This window comes from Lissotriton vulgaris, chromosome 1_1, assembly GCF_964263255.1.
Source record: "Lissotriton vulgaris chromosome 1_1, aLisVul1.2, whole genome shotgun sequence".
Taxonomy (NCBI): domain Eukaryota; kingdom Metazoa; phylum Chordata; class Amphibia; order Caudata; family Salamandridae; genus Lissotriton; species Lissotriton vulgaris.
The window spans coordinates 535,162,596-535,181,708 of NC_141685.1; positions in this window are offsets into that span (position 1 = coordinate 535,162,596).

The following is a 19,113-nucleotide window of genomic DNA, read 5'->3' on the forward strand; positions in this document are numbered from 1 at the left end:
GTCTGCAGTACCCCACAACTCCTAGAAACATCCTCACCTCTTTCTGAGTTCGGGGTAGGTCCATTGCTTTAATTATCTTGATCCTTTCTGTGGTGACCTTTCGGATCCCTTTCTCTATCTGGTGCCCCAGATATTTTACTGAGTTCTTACAGAACTGCAATTTGTCAGGGGATACTTTATGTCCTCCCTTTCCTAGGTGATTCAGCAAGGCAATGGTGTCGGTGATACAGTCATTTTGAGTTTTGGATGCCACTAGAAGGTCATCTATGTACTGCACCAAAACGGATTCTCCAGGCAATATTAGGGTCTCAAGACATTTCTTTAATATCTGGTTGAAAATCGAAGGACTTTCAGTGTACCCCTGGGGGACACGATTCCAGACATAGATATGGCTGTCAAATTCAAAACTGAAAAGGAACTTGCTTTCTGGATGCAATGGGATGGAAAAGAATGCATGGCATAGATCAATGACAGTGAACCATTCTGCATTCCAAGGAATCTGATACAGGATCACTGCAGGGTTGGGTACAATGGGACAGCAAGGTACAACAATTTGGTTTACCTTGCGCAGGTCCTGCACTACTCGGTATTTCCCACTAGGCTTTTTAATCCCAATGATAGGAGAATTGCAGGGACTGCTCATTACTTCTTCTATGATTTCTGCTTCGAGCAATCGGGTAATTTCAGTTGCGACTCCTGCCTTTACTTCTGCACTCATTTTGTACTGTCTTGTTTTTGGATATACTGCATTTGTCTTTATGGCTATTTTAACTGGGTCCACATTTGCCATTAAGCCTACATCCTTTCCTGAGAAATCCCACACTTCAGGAACTACTCTTAACTGCAGTTCTTCAGGCAAGTCTTCAATTGACAAGGTTTTGATGTCAGCATCGGGTCTTACTAGCATTAGTTTGTACAGACCATCTTCATCGGGGGTCTGAACCTCGACACCCTTTGATGAGCAATAGATGGTACAGTTCATTTTGCACAGCAAATCGCGACCTAACAGGTTCACGGGACTGGAATCACAGACCACAAATCTGTGCATTTCTTTAAAGTTTCCTATGGAGATTTCCATAGGCTCGGTTACTGGAGTACTTATTATCTGATTTGAGACACCCACTACTTGGATAGCTTCTCCCGAGAGGGGTAGGTTAGGAACATCCACTGTTCTCACAGTGGACCGGGTAGCACCAGTGTCCAACAGAAAGGTGATGTCTTTTCCCTCAACCTTCCCTTCAATGTATGGTCCAGTCTGGTCTACTGGTAAGGAGGCGCCAAGCACGCACTCCTTGTCCTCCCCCCTCAGGCCCCGTCAATCTTGTTCATCACAGAGGAAAGAATCACTCAACAGGTACTGTGGAATTGCTGCATTGCTTCCATTCTCTCCCTCCCATATTTCTGCCCTTTCATTCTGCTGGCCCTGATTCTTATAATTCTGTCTAGGAGCGCGAGGTACTGGAGGTAGCTTTACCTGTTGCTGGTTCCTTTTCGTCCCCTCTTTCTGCACCTGTGGATTTAAACCATTTACAGGGGCGTTACCGGCCTGCAGGTGTGGACACTCGTCTCTCCAATGCCCTAACTGGCCACACCCGTGGCAGGGGAACTTTTTCATAGCCTCTTCCCGACTTAATTTGGCCCGGGGCTTCCCTCCTCCCCCAGCAGTGGCATTCTGTGTATTATTACTAGAATTCAATTTACTTAACTGTTTTTCCTGCTGTTCAGCCAATTTTACTTGTGCCCACATCACCTTCTCCTTGAGGGCCTTCTTTTTATTTTCGATTTCATCTTCACAGTATTTTGCATACTTCAGGACATCATCTATGGGTTTTCCCTGCCAACTTATTTTATTGTCTCGGATCCATTGAGATATTTCAGGCCTTAATCCTAGTACGAATCTGTAACTGAAATGGGTCATGTCTTTCATGTCCACATTATCAATACCACTGTAAGTTTTGAATACTTGCAGTAACCTTTCATAAAAGGAATGTACAGTTTCATCACGTTCTTGGGTGGTTCTATCTATTCTGGTCCAATCTGTCTCCTTTGCGGGCACCTTTTTCTTAAGGTACTGTATGACCTGATCATACTTCCTCATTACCTCAGGTGAGGGAGCTCCGGTTTTCTCATCTCTGGGATATTCATCATTGGGCCAATTAATTTCTATTTTACATTCGGTCCATAGATCTACAGGGACCACAATGTCGAAAAACCCATCCAGGTCTTTCAAGAGGCATTTCTGAACTTTTATGAAGCGTTCTACCTGCCTGTACCAATCAACAGGCTTCTCCCGTAATTTCGGGAAGTCATTTGTAAATGACACAATATCCTGTCGGGACCAAGGGACATGGACATATTTTCCTCCCGGGACCTCTCTCATGGGACACAATTTTTCTGTCGGGTTTACTTCTTTCAACACGAATTCTGAAGCCTGAGACTTAGCCCTGCTGTCTTCCTTTTTCTTTGCCCACCGGGTTCTCCATTTTCCCACCTCTCCCCACTTCTGCAAGAGCTTCAACAATTCCTTTATCTGGATCTGTTTTCCCACCACATTCAAGCTTTCTAAATCTTTGTCTGAAAAGTCTACTCTGTAAGGTTTCTGAAGGATTTTGGAGCGACTGACATCGATTCCCATTTCTGAGGCTGTGTCCATTATCCTTTCATGGAGCAACCTAGCATTTCGGGTAAGATTTTTACTGATAAACAGTAACTCTTCTTCACTGTATGAGTTTAGGCGCTCTACTCCTACGTTTCCAGCCATCATTTCTTCTATTTCTATCCTCAGTTTATAAATTTCTAGTGGTCTGGGTTGGGGAGTGGTTTCCTTTTCCAATTCTTTGGTCCATCTGTCTAATTCTTCGGGTGACACTACGGTGGCACTCCTAACCCCAGATGCACCTTCAATCAACACCTCTTTTGGTCTAGTCTGAATTCTTGCCCCGACATACTAGTCCTAGGTTCTCCAATGGGCAAATCCATCAGAACCACTGACTCACATTCACTTTCTTGGTCGTCATCTATGAATACTTCCTTTCTCGGGGGAGGGATGCTAGGAGTAGGCAGCATTGGGGAGATAACAGGGGGACGAGGACTAGCCAGGTTATCCCTATAAAGAGGAATAGCGGGTCCAATGGTTACTGGGATAGTCAGGGAGTCTGGGTGGGGATGTATCTGGGCTATGGTCCGGACTAAATCATCTCGCTGTCTGGCCAGGGCTTCCTTTTCTTGTTCTCGTAAAACCTTTTCTGCGGAATTATCATGCAATACCTGAGGTACCAAGGGAGGGTAAATACTTGGGGCAGTTGGAGTAACCAATCGGGGTGGTCCTTCTCCAAACGGCTGATAATTCGGGACCGTGGATTTAGGTCTGCAAAACCCATCCCCTTCACTGGTTTTACTGTCTGTACCTGTTCCATCTGTCTCGCTATCCCTTCGACATCTGGGATATTTGGCAAACGGGTTTGGTGAACTTAAAGGCTCAGATTCGGCTACATAGGGAGGGGGGTTTTTCATCAATAAATCCTCTAGGTGCTCATCTTCCGAGTCCCCTATGGGCATAGTGTGATGGGTCTTTTCTTTACTTTTTCCTTTTCCTGGTTCTGATACCCCCATCATTGGAAACAATCCCTCTGTCATCATGCTTTGTCTCCACTGTTTCATTTTCTGCTCTTTGGTTTCCCTATGGACCCTCGGATACCATTTACTCACTCCCTTGTCCATCCGGGGTCTACCCTCTCCAAAGCCTCAATCTCCCACTCCTCTAAGGCTTCGTACTGGGTCAATCTGGGTCTGGGATGTAATTCATTCATGCGGGTCCTTAAGTTAAACAGGATCCTACCATTAAAGGTACCATCAATAGGAAAGGCTAGAACTCCGTCATCTGCAGTATATTTTGCCCAATTCTCTAGCCACACACAGGTATGATACCCCTTTTCAAACATCATGAAAGAAGCAGGAGTATTCGGTGGAGGAATGATCACACCCTCTCTTGTTCTAATGGGTTTGTCTGTTTTAAAGAAATTCTTTACCTTGTCGGCAAATGACATTTTTCTCTTTATTCCATACATCATGTGTGGTCTACCTCGTATAATCTGTTCCCTATAGAAGCCTGAGTTTTGTGGATTAGGTAAAAACTCAGGATTCCACATATGCCTTTCCAGGCTCGCTTCTAACTCGGCCTGATTAATTTTTGTTTACTTTTGTGCTTCCAATGCTAACGCGACTTTTATTTTGTAGAAACCAATCAACTCTGCGAATACAACAATCCTTGTCCAATGGGTGCGCGGCCTTTCGCGAGAGTAGGTCTCACGCTCCGGCACTCACCCCTGCCTTACAAATTCGGCTTCTTTACACACCCGCTGTCCTGACCAATACCAGCGCGGCACGGAGTGACGTCAAAGCAGCCTTCCGCCCGACTCCCTCCTTCACAAGGTAACGGAAACTTTTAACTCTTCCTAAAGTGCGAGCGCAGAACTTAGTAACTAACACACAACGTCTGCCACTATGTTTGAGTGTTCTAAATAAGTAGAAAAATTTCCTCTCACTACAAGTAAACCACTTCTGTCTACTTTTTATTCACTCTGGATAGACTTCTTTGCCTGTCCCTTCACACTAGTAACATAGAACCCGTTATTCTTCTGACTCATCCACTTAGTCGGGGATATGTACTGAGCCAGGATTTCACCAGTGAACTATCTTACTTACCAGACAAGCCTCGGAGACCCTATTGTTCCTCCCACATGTGACCCTTTCTAGGTGATATCACAAGGGAAGTCTTATACAAAGGACTCGTGGCTATGAATTATTCAGATATAAAAGATCCTAATTAGTGTTTCCAGGTATTACTTCACCCTACACTAATGACTTCAAACTAGTGACTTTTCCAGCTGATCGGATTCTACTCACCGTCAGCTATATACCTCCCCGGGGATTCAGACTACACAGAACGCTTACAAACAATTCTTGGTTAATAAAACATGTAACATTTATAGCAGCAATGCAAAACTCATATACATTTATGTATAAATCCTTAGAACATTTCAAAATATTTGAACCAATACAGTAGAAAATCAGCAGCACATTTTATTTTCACGGTTTGTTTATCAACTACCCTGTCTACCTATCTTACTAGTCCTAACCATCCTCTGCTTACCAGAAAATTACTGATAGAGCGCGCAGTTCACCCGGGTCACTGGGTTTCCTAATTCTCACACGCACTGGGCCCTGGCGTGCACATTTAAACCAATGACTCGCGTTTGGCGTGAACCGGGTGAGATTATACACGCTACTATGAGTAATTCGGGGGGTGACTTCTCACCACTGTTGATCCTGTACCTGACTTACCACAGGCACGTTACTCCAGACGGATCAGGAGCTATCAGGGGACAGGTGACAGAGGTCCTAGAAGAGAATACACCTTATAATCCAAAATACATTGTCCACACTGTACCATATAATAACCACAGACACCTGATAAGTTTAAGAGTTTATAGAAAAATTTCAAAGTGAATATGTCAGAATTAGCAGAATACAAAGTAACACATCAAGCATTAAAATCACAACCAGAATATATCCGTGAATTAAAGCAAGGACCATTTGAGTATATGGGAACACTATGGGTAAGAGTATTAGGAACCAACTAATCACTGCAATGTTACACTAGGACCTGGGATATGAACGGGAACTATAACATTTATCTATGCTATCTTGCTAAGTTCACTGCAATCATACTAAGGGAAAAGGAAAAAACGGGAACATACTAATAAAATATGACAGTTTGGCAATTTTCTAAAGGTGGGGAGAGAAGTGGAACAATCTAATAAACAATTGCATATAACTTGTTTTCAAGGTGATAGAGCAATATCACAGGCAAGAGTGCTTTATTAAGAAAACGGGAAGGGAGAGAGAGAGAGAGACGCAAACCCACAGTCTGATAATTACCTAATTCAGAATGAAGACCAACCCTGGCCACGGGTCAGTTTGGAAGGACGGGGACAAGGACCCTCAGAAAAGGAATGCCAGAATGCGAGCAGGTACAGCTCACGGACAGTCGGGACAGGATACCCCTCAGGATTAGGTACAGGACTGGACCCACCAAGGCACGACCAACACCCACAGCTTCAGAAGCAACGCCTGCGTTGCCCCTTTCTGCAAGTAATCCCGATTGGGTTTTCGAATTTCCCAGCAAAGTGCTCCGCCAGCACTTAAGACTATTTCCACCCCTAGGAGTTTGTGGAAAGTATGGACAGAGTGCTCCGCAGCACTCAAGATTGGATCACCTATAGAGTTCGTAGGGTCAGTGACAGGTCTGCTATTCGGACAAGTCGGACGATTTTCCTAGGCTAAACTAGGGCAGTTATACTCTTTGGGGACCCTTAGACCACCCACCAATGTTGCAAGTGACAGCTTCCCATATTATGATTGGTCAAAAGAAGTGGCCAGGACAATGTCACCTCCTAGAATTCAGAGTTCACATAATGCATATTTAATTTTCATTATCCGCCCCTTGGGTTCACGTTCCCATCATAGAAAATACAGTACTACAATGCAGTTCATAGTAGGTAGCAACAGTGTTGATTCTTTCAAGGTGAGATTCTGTCTCTCGGAGGAGCTTTCTCAGGCGCATTGGGCTTCAGGAGCCAGCTGGCTTGTTTCAGCTTCTGCGCAGTGGAGCTTTTCCCCGGTCACATGACGGAGCCCAGCAGAGCCTCAAGTATGGCTCCGCTCCCGATTTTCCCAGCCCCAGAGACACGATACATGAAAAGTAAGCGAAAACAAATTAGAGTCATGCATGAAATGATCACACTGTATACCAGGCTAAAACTAAACACACCCCTTACTTTATAACTTCTATAGTATTACATTTTAGTGCGAAAAGACAGATAGGCGAAAGCAGCGGTAGCAAGCAGAGTGCGTGGTGAGAGACAAGCGGCCATCTTTGCATCAGTGCGCATGAGCACAGATTCCCTCCAGAATGCGAGTGCGTCACATCACATGGGTATGACCGACGCATGCGCAGACTGAATTTCAGCGAAGCAGCCATTTCTTCTAGTGCAAGCTTTGTTAGTATGAAAAGACACACAGGCAAGCCTCTTGGGTACACCCGCGTGTTGGGGAAAATGCAAAATAAGTGACGAACAGTTGGATTAATATGATTATACATTAAACGAGGTTCATGAGTGGGAGCAAGTCGCTTTACGTGCGAATCCTTGCTCCATCACTGCCACTGCAGTCACACAGACGGGCTTGCGTGGGTTCCGATCATGGAAACTGAGAAAGGACTGTCAGGTTTATCCTTCAACAGACCACAGCTGGTTCAGCATACCCATTGTTCTCTCAACATGTTATTAGTGCGAGTAGCATTTCCATTGCGCTCCCACCTGTAAGGGAAATGTTTCTCTGAAGGCACTGAGCCGCCAGCTTGAGCTGCAAATAAAGAAGTCAGTATTGAGGGTGATATGACTGTGGTTAATTAGTTGCTTGGAAATTCTAATGTATTTTTATGCTGTGTTATGTTTTTGTAAGCCTGAGTATTTTTAGCTGCTGTAGTGTTGCTTATGATAAAAGCACAAACGTGTCTCTGAAGCACAAATGCAATTGGCTCAAGCCCAACATCAAGGAATCACCATATGAAAGAAAGCTCTATTAAAAAAAAGCTGGCACGTTTTTTTCATTGTGAAAATCACAGGCGGGCGTGATAGAGAAGGCAAGAGGAATTCAACATGTCTTCTGCATCAGTCTGTAGAAACCCCCAGCATTCACATGCAAATAGCATATGTATCTAACATTGAGTCAGGGTCTTCACAACCAAGACTAGAATGTTCAACTGTTACTGTTTCTGAAAGTGTGATAGGAATACCATTATATACATCACAGCACAACACTGAATGTCATCATTGTACATAGGATGCACATGAAGGAAGCATAAGAGCTTAGCAGTGTGGTATTGATCCAGAGCAACAGGGAATCCAATACCATATACTCACCTGGGCCCATAAACACACCTACACAAATTCAGCCTGGCAATAACCGCTGGAGTCAAAGTTTATGATTTTCTACCATTTCAAGATTAATCACCTCTTATTCTCAACTAATCTTTCACTGATCAAAAAGTTCTTTCCTCTGGTCAATGGACCATTAGTTGAACTAGTTGATGGTGAAATGCCATAAAATAATCTTCTTACATTTATAAAATGACCACAGACTCAGGAAATCTTTATCTAAATTAATTTCATGTTAACCACTTACAAAGCACAGTACAGTCTCCGTCACTCATAGGAAGGAAGATTCAATTAATCATCAAACACATACTTTATACCTTGCAATGACTTATGCTCAGAAAGGAGAGGATAGAGAGAGAAGAACATCTGCACATACACAGAAATAATAATTACCTAGGACGATGCGAACACCAACCCCCTGGCCAAGGAGATGGGAAGGGTCCCCCGGGAAAGATGAGGTAAACATAGGCTTCAGGACAGGATTCAGGACGTGATAGATGACCTCTCTAACACTGACGCTCGAGTAGCACCCCTCTCTGACTGTCATGATCGGTCAAATGGCGCCTACCTGACTACAACTACCAGAATGCAAAGGTGGTGGGAGGAGTTCTGGAGATATACCCCGGCGTAACACCAGGATGAGCTGTATGTGATTACTTTTCCGAACCTTGTTTGTTTCCTGTATGCGTTCCTCACTGTAGCAGGGTTTCCGTTCTCCCACAGAACTGTGCATAGAGATCTAGAACCTTAGTGAGTTAGGATGATCCAAAAACTCATCTCAGTGTCAGAAATCTCGTTACCTAGCTAGCTACAGTGTCTCATGGATCATTATGGAATGATACATGTATTAGACAAACCAGAACATGATCTTTAGAATACCTCAGGAGTCGTGGAACACATGAACACTCTTTCGTTATATAATCATTTCAAACCAAAACTGAGAGTCAAAGAACACACGTGCAAGTTTGAAATATTTATTATTCAATGCAAAGTTCTCAAACGCAGTATCTTGTATAATACCAAAATGCAGATTATAAAAATCATAGTCAGCAACATAGTCACTAATCCATAGTAAGCAAAAGGTGCTAGCATGTTATAATGCAATTTCTATAGAAATCTATATCACCTATATTTCGCGCACCCTATCTAGCATATTATATTATATCTAAGAAGGTCTCGTTCGGGCTTTAGCAGGGCGACCCCATACCTCTCAATGTCAGTAGGAGCAGTTCACATCAGCAGCTACCAGCTCTCTTCATGCGCAGCACCAAGTGTCTGCGTTCATTCCGTGTAACTCTATCTTAAACCCGCGTAGAGCCCAAAATGTTGGCATCAACATTATTTGTGTTATGTCTAATGTCTAATGTGGTGCGAGGATCAGACCTCCTAGCAACCTTGTGTTAGGTTAATCTTAGAGTGTGCAGCTCTCAGTGTGCAGACAGTTGTACCAAGTGTACCAGGCAAAGCTGATAGCATAGGAATAACATATTATTCTCAAATAAAGCAACTCGCCGCTTCTAGGGTGAAAGCTACAACAACAAGTACGTGTCGTGTGCAAAACTGAAGCCGAAGGCAAAACGGCTGTTTAAACATGTAATACACTCATGCTAACTTAACGCAATATATGTAATGAAGTATCCATATGACACCCCCCCATTGGTCCGAGCACCGCCAATCATAAGGGAAAAGGCAATACTAAATCAGATACAAAAATTGAAAGCAAAATTCAATAATTTTGAGCAAAAATAAGCTAAAAATATGTATGAATGAATATGTATGAATGAATATGTATAAATGCCTACAGTGGCCTCAATTCTAAATAAAAAATCACAAAAACCCTTGAATCAAAAGTCATCCGCCAGGTCTCAAAATTACGAAATGTAGAACCAGGTCTCATCCTTTCAAATGTTTGTAAGAGAAAAACCAAGGCACTTATCCGATATCCAAAGTCATGTGCCACCTAGACGTAATCTCCAGCGACATCACGTGAGTGAACTCTCCATCAGCTGAACATAGTTCATCTCTCCAATTCAGCGAGGGGAAAGTCATATTTCACCACAAAGCATTCCTCCCAGGCATCTCACGATTGGAAAGTATATGCAAAGAAAGTTGCAACAGCCTCCAGTATGAAATCACTGCCATCATCCGAAAATAGTTCAGCCATCCAATTTAGCAATGGGAAAGAACATACGTGCTCCTCCAGCATCGGATCCTCCTGCAACGTCAGAGGACAACTCGGTGGGTTCACCAGATCGCTGTGTGTCAGAAAGGCATTTGCCGCTGCAGAGATCTCCCATTGGCCTAGAACTCCATTTATCGCTGCCAAGGCCATAACTCTCTCGCCAGAACAGATCAACTCATGAGCCACCACGGGACGCATTAGCTGATCAAAATCGACGTCAGGAGCAGTCCTCAAGCATAGGCACAAATCAATGGCCCAATCGAACTCGCATTTTAGGCAGTGAAACACAGGTTGGACACACGTGAAGTCGGTGAACCGAAATGACAATCTATAGGCCGTGCTTAATGCTGCAAGCGGCAATGTTCCATAGTAATTGAGCATCCGATTACGGCACAGTGTCAGGAGGCGTTGAACGGCGTCTTGCGCAGGATGGGCATCCATGTTTTATGAAGAAAAACACCAACAGAAAGCCTGCGGCTACAGCCAGCAATACAGGTATTCCACCAAACAAACTCGAAAAAATAGTGTGGAAAAACGTGGGAATGAGACCAAAAACTTTTTCAAACGTAGTCACGAGGCCACTGCTTACTAATTTAAAAAAATGTGCCAGCCCAGTCGTTGAAGAAGCATTAAAAATCTGGTGTACCAGCTCGCAGAAATGAAATGGCAAATCAGTGTTTAAAAGCGCCTGCACCTCTGTGCGGGTGTTAGCTATGTGAAGGACATAAGTTTCCCGAGCCGAACTCAGGGTCACTTGTTTTTGAGACAAAAGAGCCCTTATTCTGCTTAAACCATTGAATTTCGCTTCCAAGGTTGGGATCCGTGGCCAGATGGAGACATCTGAAGAGCCATGCGTGGGTGGGTATAGGACGTTCTTGCAGCACACTACACGCTCTGATACAGTAACTATATAAGCCACACCAATTAATAAACCACAACATAATTCGTTGTTTAAAAGCAAATAACTACCATTAGCTAATAAAGTAAATGTGGGAACTACTGCTGGAACTGGCGTGCCTTTTAAAACACATGCTAAATTTGGGCGGTCCTGATTACAAGAACCGTGTAACTGAATGTGTCTGCATATTAATGAATGGTCAGGTGACTGTGTGCATTCCTCACCATTAAGATTCACTTCTTTTCCATCTTTCAGACATCTGTATGTGTATGGTAATGACCATGCCTCATGTAGGAATGCATTGCCTAGTGGCTCATATCGTCCTATAGCAATATACCGCATACAGTTAGTAAATTTATATAAAGGAAATGGTAATGTAATTAAACCATGAATAAGCCACGTGGCAGTGGTGGTTTCAGCAACAGAGAAAGGTAAGGATTCTAGCTTCTCAATATGTAACATAGAAAACGATGCATCACGCATTGAAAGCATGCGCTGTTTATCAGTAAGATTAAAAGGGGCAAAAAGTGATGAAACGTTCAATGAGGTCCAGGGAACTCGACCAGCCTTAATTGTCTGTAGAGTCCAGGCAAACTGCATTACAGAACGTAATTGATTTTGACCATGGTATAACGTGGACACTTCATCATGTACAATATCAACAACAGAAGAAACAATATTATCCAATGTGTAAATTCTGGAAGAAAGCGTGTTAATACTATTATCGACCACTGCAAGCACTTTTTCCAAATTGGCTTGATCAATAGCCCTCAGGCGTTTAGCTGCTTCGACTCTTGAAAATTTCCAAATTTCATTATAAATAGCATAAATAAAGCGTTTAGACCTACCCATAGTCGGGCCTTTTATAAAATCATTTAACTCGATGTTCTCATTCAACTGGGACAGATGCAGTTTAACTGCAGCTAAAGTGGAATGTTGTAACCAGTTCTGACACAATTTGCCTACTGAATAAGTTGTAACAGTGTGATCTGAGTCAAACCTGGGATCTGGCCTGATGCGTGTAAAACCCTCAGACAAACCCAAAAAACGACTTTGGCAAGAATCAGAGCTCCTTTGCCATAAAAGCCACCCATCCGGATCAAAACTGGAAATATTAAAGGAGGAATTCTGCAAAAGTGCTTGTACCTCACTTATGGGCAATGTAGTGAAATTACTCCAACCTGAATATTCTTCCAAATCAGGGATAGTAGGGGTATTTAATTTTTTAGATGTAGCCAATCCAAAACATGTTGTTTGGGAAATAGTCGAATTTAAAAACAACATGTGATTCGGGATGAGACATGCACGATGCAAAGCCTCAGTGCCTTGTACCTGCCAATCTTTGGTACCCCAAACCGATTTAAGGTCAATAGCATCCTTCCATAACTCATAGCCATCCACAGATAACCTTTCTAGAAAGGACTTTGAATACAACAATTTTGTGTCAGTCAGTCTAACTTTTGGCATGGATTTCTGTTTCACCTTGAAGTAAAAAGACTCAGGATTTGATTGATTAAAATCTGTAAAGTAAGAGTATTTTCCCAGAAAAGTACTTGAGCTCCCCTGTAAAGGAGCAGGGCAATGTTCCCACTGAGTGTAATTCACAGGAACCCGCCTGGAACTTGTCTTGTGCAAGAAATGATTTCCATAATGTTGGTAACAAAATAAATCACCATAATTGACAGAATCTAAATACAAATCCTCATCATCAAAGGCCGCATAATATTTCAAATCAGAGAACAATGCTTCTACTGCCTGAAGATCCCAATCATCAGAACGAATATTTTGCTTAATCACATCTCCCATGTTTACTCTAAGCACATTAGGAACATTAATAACTTCTGTGGGGCCATGTATCTGAAACCTAACCGCATCCCACACAATCCCATCAAGGACAGGCCAAGCAGTAATTTGTACTGAATGTAAGTCTCTCTTTAGTCTGTGTGCTGAATGCGAGGAGGAGTGAGGGGCCAATGTTCCATTAAGGTACCGAATTCCTGTTCTTTCTTTCACATAATGGCCATCAATCAGGCGGAAAAAATAAAACACAAAACCAATTGACATAAAAAGATAAAACGAAAATAGTATAAGCCAAACGTATGTCCAAGGCGGAATTAAAAAATGTTTTTTAAACAACGTGGCATATTTTGCAATAGTTGATGGTTTCTTTGAAAGTTCCGAAACAGAGTCAAAAGAGAATCTGGACTGGTTAGCCAAACGTGCATGTAAATCGGACATGGATAAATCAGCAGGATCTGCATAGGTCACCTCATCAATGTTAGTAACAGGAATAGTATTTAATAAAGGACTTGATATGGCAGGCATCTCGAGGGACACCTCCTGATCTGCACCAGATGTAATAGCCAGTACAGAGTGCCTCACCATGGAAGGACAGGATACAGCCGGTGTCATGCTATGAAGAATCGGCCACCCTGTGTGTCTTGACATTGTCAATAGAAATAAATCTGTTTTCTTTACGACCTGGAAGTGGTGGTAAAATGACTGTTCTTGTGCCCTTCACTCCAAGGACCCGAACTGGCGCTCGATATGAGGGACCAAACTCCTTTTTGTTATCGATCTTCTCTCGAACCAGTTCTCCAACTTGGGGTAGCCAGCCAACTACCGGGATCTGCAACGCATCATCCGACGTGGAGGGCAAGTGTTCCTTGGCAAGACTGTCTCTGGTCTTTTGTAGATCCTGTAAAACATTGCAATGTTCATCTACGTCAAAGGCCGTGGCCTGGGCCTGGCAGTCTGCACCATCAAGGTCAGGGACGTACATCTTGATACCAAAGAGCATTTCGTATGGGGTCCGCCCACCCAGAGACCTTCTAGGGAGATTATTAAGCGCACGCTGCACGCCATAGAGGTGGGTCAGCCAGTTACTACCAGTGCCTATAACTCGGGCTGTCAAAGATTGCTTTAAGTCGCGGTTCATTCTTTCTACCACAGAATTGCCCTCAGGCCTGTAGGGGCTTGAAAACTTCACCTGTACTCCCAACGAAACCATAGCATCCTTATACGCCTTAGAGGCGAAAGCCGGACCCTGGTCCGAATGGAAAGCACCACAAGCAAAGATTCCCACAAAGACACGCAAATCCTTAATGACAGTCCGTGAATCAGCGCTGCGATGCGGCCATAACCACACAAAGCGTGTGCATGAGTCAACTGCTACTAAGATGTACTTATACGCAGTATCAGAAGAGAAAGGACCGCAGTGATCCAAATAAACACAACCAAGCGGTTTATTAGAAATGTACAACTTTGTCTGAGGCGGACGCGCAGCAGTAGAAGGCTTAATCTGCTGACAAATGTCACACATAAGGACATAATCGCGCGTCTGTTTGTACAGTCCCCGCCACCAGAACCTCAGTTGTAGCTGTGATACAGTGGCTGAGACGCCCGCATGCGCAGACGCCACACCTTCATGAGCCGCTGTAATCAGAGAAGCTCTGCGATCCGAGTTGGGAATCAGACGCTCTCCAACTTCAGGAATTTTCACATAAGGAACCTTATCGGGACTTAAGTGGTATGTGTATTTCGAAGGGAACCCCGCAGGATATTTACCTCCCTTCGCCGTGGCAGCAATAGCCGCCAAGATGTCGTCATCTATTTTGCTCTTGGACCTCGTGACCGCTGCAACTAAGTATTTTGATACCGCAGACTTCGCTGCCTCATCAGCAAGCGAATTGCCAACAGCGTGGACTCCCACGCGCTGGTGGCCGAGAGTATGAATCACAAACACGAGCGGCAGCTTTTCTTTAAGTTCCGCCACTCGGACCCAGATCATTTTATGTTTTATTGTGCTACCTTTGGAATCACGAAAATCATTCTGAATCCAAAAGAACAAGTTCTCATTGTAAGACTGGACACAGTAGTAAGAATCACTTACGATTAAAGTTGTCACACTAGGATCTGCGTACTCCAATGCGAGCATAAGAGCACGGAGCTCTGCTAATTGTGCGGTGCAGTCTCCAAGTGTCTGCGTGTGCACGACACTGGACTTGAACTCATCGTTCACCATGGCACCGACCACAATGGCGCAAGCGGAAACGTAGGCATGTTTAGAGCCATGCGCAACCTGCGCCGAACCATCCGTGTAAATGATACAGTGGAAATCCTCCAACGGCCGCATTGCTAAAGGAGCAGGATGAACAAATTCATACTGTAAATACTCCTGTGACCGTAAAGCGGCGTCAAAAATAAACGTGACATCCTGAGATGTCAAGGATGTAGCCCACTGAATCCACCGAGGGTGCAAAGCTTTAGAATTCGGTACACTGGCTTTCGTGACCGCCTCCAATGCAGGACACGGGGTAAAAACCAACATGCGCTTTCCCTGCGACAGGGCACGTTCTTTAAGAATTGCCATCTGCACAGCCGTTAACACTTTCTCCACAGTGGAAAAACGCAGTTCAGCCGAAGTGTACAAGTGTGACTTGTAAGCAATAGGTACAGTATCCCCCTCATTAAAAGTCAGGTACGTGAAACCCACCGTCCCAGGGATTATTCTTATCACCAGGTTGGTCTGGTTATCACGGGTCTGTAAGTAGTCAGAAGTGAGCAAATCAGCCTGCAAAGACTGCAGAATGGCTGAATGCTCAGGCAGCCAGCATGATTTGGAAAAAGATGGTTGTACCAAGGCATATAAAGGCTTGATACGCTGGGCATATTCCGGAATGTATGTCCTCCCGAAATTTAAAAAACCCAGTAAAGACTGTAATTTTTTCAGTGTTGTCGGAGAGCGCAACTGCGCGCACTTCTCCAGGAAGTGAGGAGCCAATCCCTTTCCTTCATGGTTAAGTTCATAACCTAGAAACAACACTGTGTACTCCGCAATGTGTGATTTTGCAAAGTTAAACTTGTAACCCATGTCTGCAAAGTTACAAATTATGCTGTTTACTCGACACAGATGCACCCAAAGCTCGTCGTCTGTGAGATAAATGTCATCCACATACGAACATGCAACTGGATCGAAACTCTCCAAAAGAGAGACAATGCGGGCGGAAAACACTCCAGGACTATTTTTATATCCCATTGGGAGTCGTTTAAACTTTTTTTGTACGCCGCCGCATGTAAAACTGGTCCATTGGGAACTTAGACCATCTAATCTATGTGCATAAAAACCATTGGAAATGTCAAGCGTGGTTTTGAACCGTTTACGCTCAAGACTATTCACTAGGGCAGAGCCGTGAGTATTCTGTACCGCACAGTTACGGCAATGCGAGTTCAAATGCCGGTAATCCAAAACTAGACGATAAGAGCCGTCCGGCTTGTTAACAGTAAAAAGGGGATTATTCATTGGTGACACACATGTTTCAATTACACCTTGATACTCCAATTGTTCAAGGATAGCCGCGACCGAAGCTTTAGCTTCACGTCGTATGGGGTACTGGGGTTGTGGCTGAGGCTGTGACCGTAAAGGAATCTCATGGCTAGGGGACAATTTATCCCAGCCACACTGATTACGGTACACAGCCGGCGCAAGCGCCAGAGCCCACTCTTCTGCAAAATGCAGCGCTTCCACTCTCGGTACAGTCTGCGCGAAACTGGGGAGGATTACCTCCTCCCCTCGCGGAGCTGCGAGAACAAAAGGTGGGGGCCAGTCAGCCTCCGAAAGCAAAATGTCATACGTATCTGAAAGATTTTCCCAAAATACCCCTTTTACAGTTCGCTGCATGTCACCTTCAATTAACAGGACAATTTCAAAAAGTCTTTCAGGGGGAGCAACATGTGTATCAGCTGTTTCGATTACAACATAAGTGTCAGTCGCTGTCACCTTCAACAGTGGACGGAGGGCCTCTCTCACTATGGTAATCTCCGCCGCGCTGTCCAGCAAGGTCAGAGCCCACGTCAGATTCCGAAGCCGCGTTCTCACTATCTGGGGCATATCGATGCGCCGTTAAGGCAGCGACTTTCTTCTTGGCAAACTGCGGTCTCTTTGGCGTAGAGTCGTCCCGCTTGTCCCCTTCACTTCGCGTGCGGGGCTGGCCACGTCCTTGCTGACCACCCCTGCCCCTGCCGCCCCCTCCACCACCGGTTGACGGAGCCGATGAGTCCTGAAAGGAACGAGGAGAGCGTTGGTCAGTTGCCTGATATCTGTCAGGCGATTTAATCGTAGCGCGATCGCGCAATTCATAAACTCGCTCAGACTGCGCAGGTTGCGAAGGTGCCGGACTAGAGACCTGTGTCTGTTGTTGCTGTTGCTTACCCCTATTCTGCTTTTTTGGCCAAGTTTGTTTTTTGGACTTGGGCTGTCCACCTGTTTCCGAAGACTGCCCCTGGGGTTGCTTCTTTTCTTTTTCAAGAAAAACCTTCGCACCCCTTGAATTGCGGCCAACCGTTTTATAAGCCGCCACAATAATTTTCGCCAGCTGACGGGGTTTCTCGGCATCGGGTACTAACGCCAGACCATTGGCCACCTGAAAGTTCATTGCATCCCCTTTTACATTGGCAAGGATAATACCGCAAACTGTCTCAAATGAACCGTTCAGGCGCATACCCAACTCAACCGCCGACTCAGGTCCGTGATCATCCTGAACACGCTTGAGGATCGCAGACAGGTTCGAAACTGACGGTGTGCCAAAGCACCTCGAGTAAACCGCTGCAAAAGTCTTACCCCATGTCTCACAGTCAGCAAGGTCCGGGGCTATTTCCTTCGGTAAACTAAGCGTAAGAATCCGGTGTTTTTCACTCGGAGTCGTATTAGGAAACACAGCCTCTAACTGGTCGAATTTCTCGGCAAGCCAGTAAGGAAATTCATCCGTACTATCTGGCTTTCTGCCCATAACGGAATTCACCAAGACAGGACTGATTTTCAAACCAGCCTGTTCTGCTCGAAGCTGCGCACCTGCGGGGGCTGCGCCTTGAACATTACGACTAATGTAATGAACAAGCGCCCTAATCACGCCAACCGAGACCTCATGAAGACGCCTCAGGTCACCCACGTTACAAGTGGCGCGATTAGGATGAGGAGTAAATCCACCCAAGGCGGGCCAATTTGTGCCCGGAATGGACAAAGGACCTAACCTCGAAGCGTTCAAGGAATGGGGTAGGGCGCCACCAAACCAAACACCGTGCTGCCAAGCGTCAATAGGTACCTCCAGTGCCCTGTACGGAGCGTAAACCGCCGGTACATCCGTGGCAGTGTATGAATGGAAGACACCTGAATTAGCGTCCACACCCGGAAATGTCACCCAGGAATAAAACAATTCATACGGGTACGCATGTTCCGCACTCACCACTAGAACTACAGCTAAGCCTTCCGCAGGCACATTATATGTCCGCAAATGGTCGCGAACCGCGACACGGCTATGCTGCGCTATGTCCACGGCCATATCAGCACAGGAAGTGAAAAAAGACAAAGAGCAGTTTGTAGCACAACTGGGTTGTAATTCAAAGAAACCGTTTTAGAAGAATTCAAGCTTGAAAATACCTATCATATCAATAGGTAGGTTTTTCCGACACCACCGTTTTCCGGAAACGGGAATGAAGGTGTCAAGGTCTGAATGATATACTACTCGAGTGTCATGAAATACGGCCAACCAATCCGTTGGGCGCCATGTAGCAGGGTTTCCGTTCTCCCACAGAACTGTGCATAGAGATCTAGAACCTTAGTGAGTTAGGATGATCCAAAAACTCATCTCAGTGTCAGAAATCTCGTTACCTAGCTAGCTACAGTGTCTCATGGATCATTATGGAATGATACATGTATTAGACAAACCAGAACATGATCTTTAGAATACCTCAGGAGTCGTGGAACACATGAACACTCTTTCGTTATATAATCATTTCAAACCAAAACTGAGAGTCAAAGAACACACGTGCAAGTTTGAAATATTTATTATTCAATGCAAAGTTCTCAAACGCAGTATCTTGTATAATACCAAAATGCAGATTATAAAAATCATAGTCAGCAACATAGTCACTAATCCATAGTAAGCAAAAGGTGCTAGCATGTTATAATGCAATTTCTATAGAAATCTATATCACCTATATTTCGCGCACCCTATCTAGCATATTATATTATATCT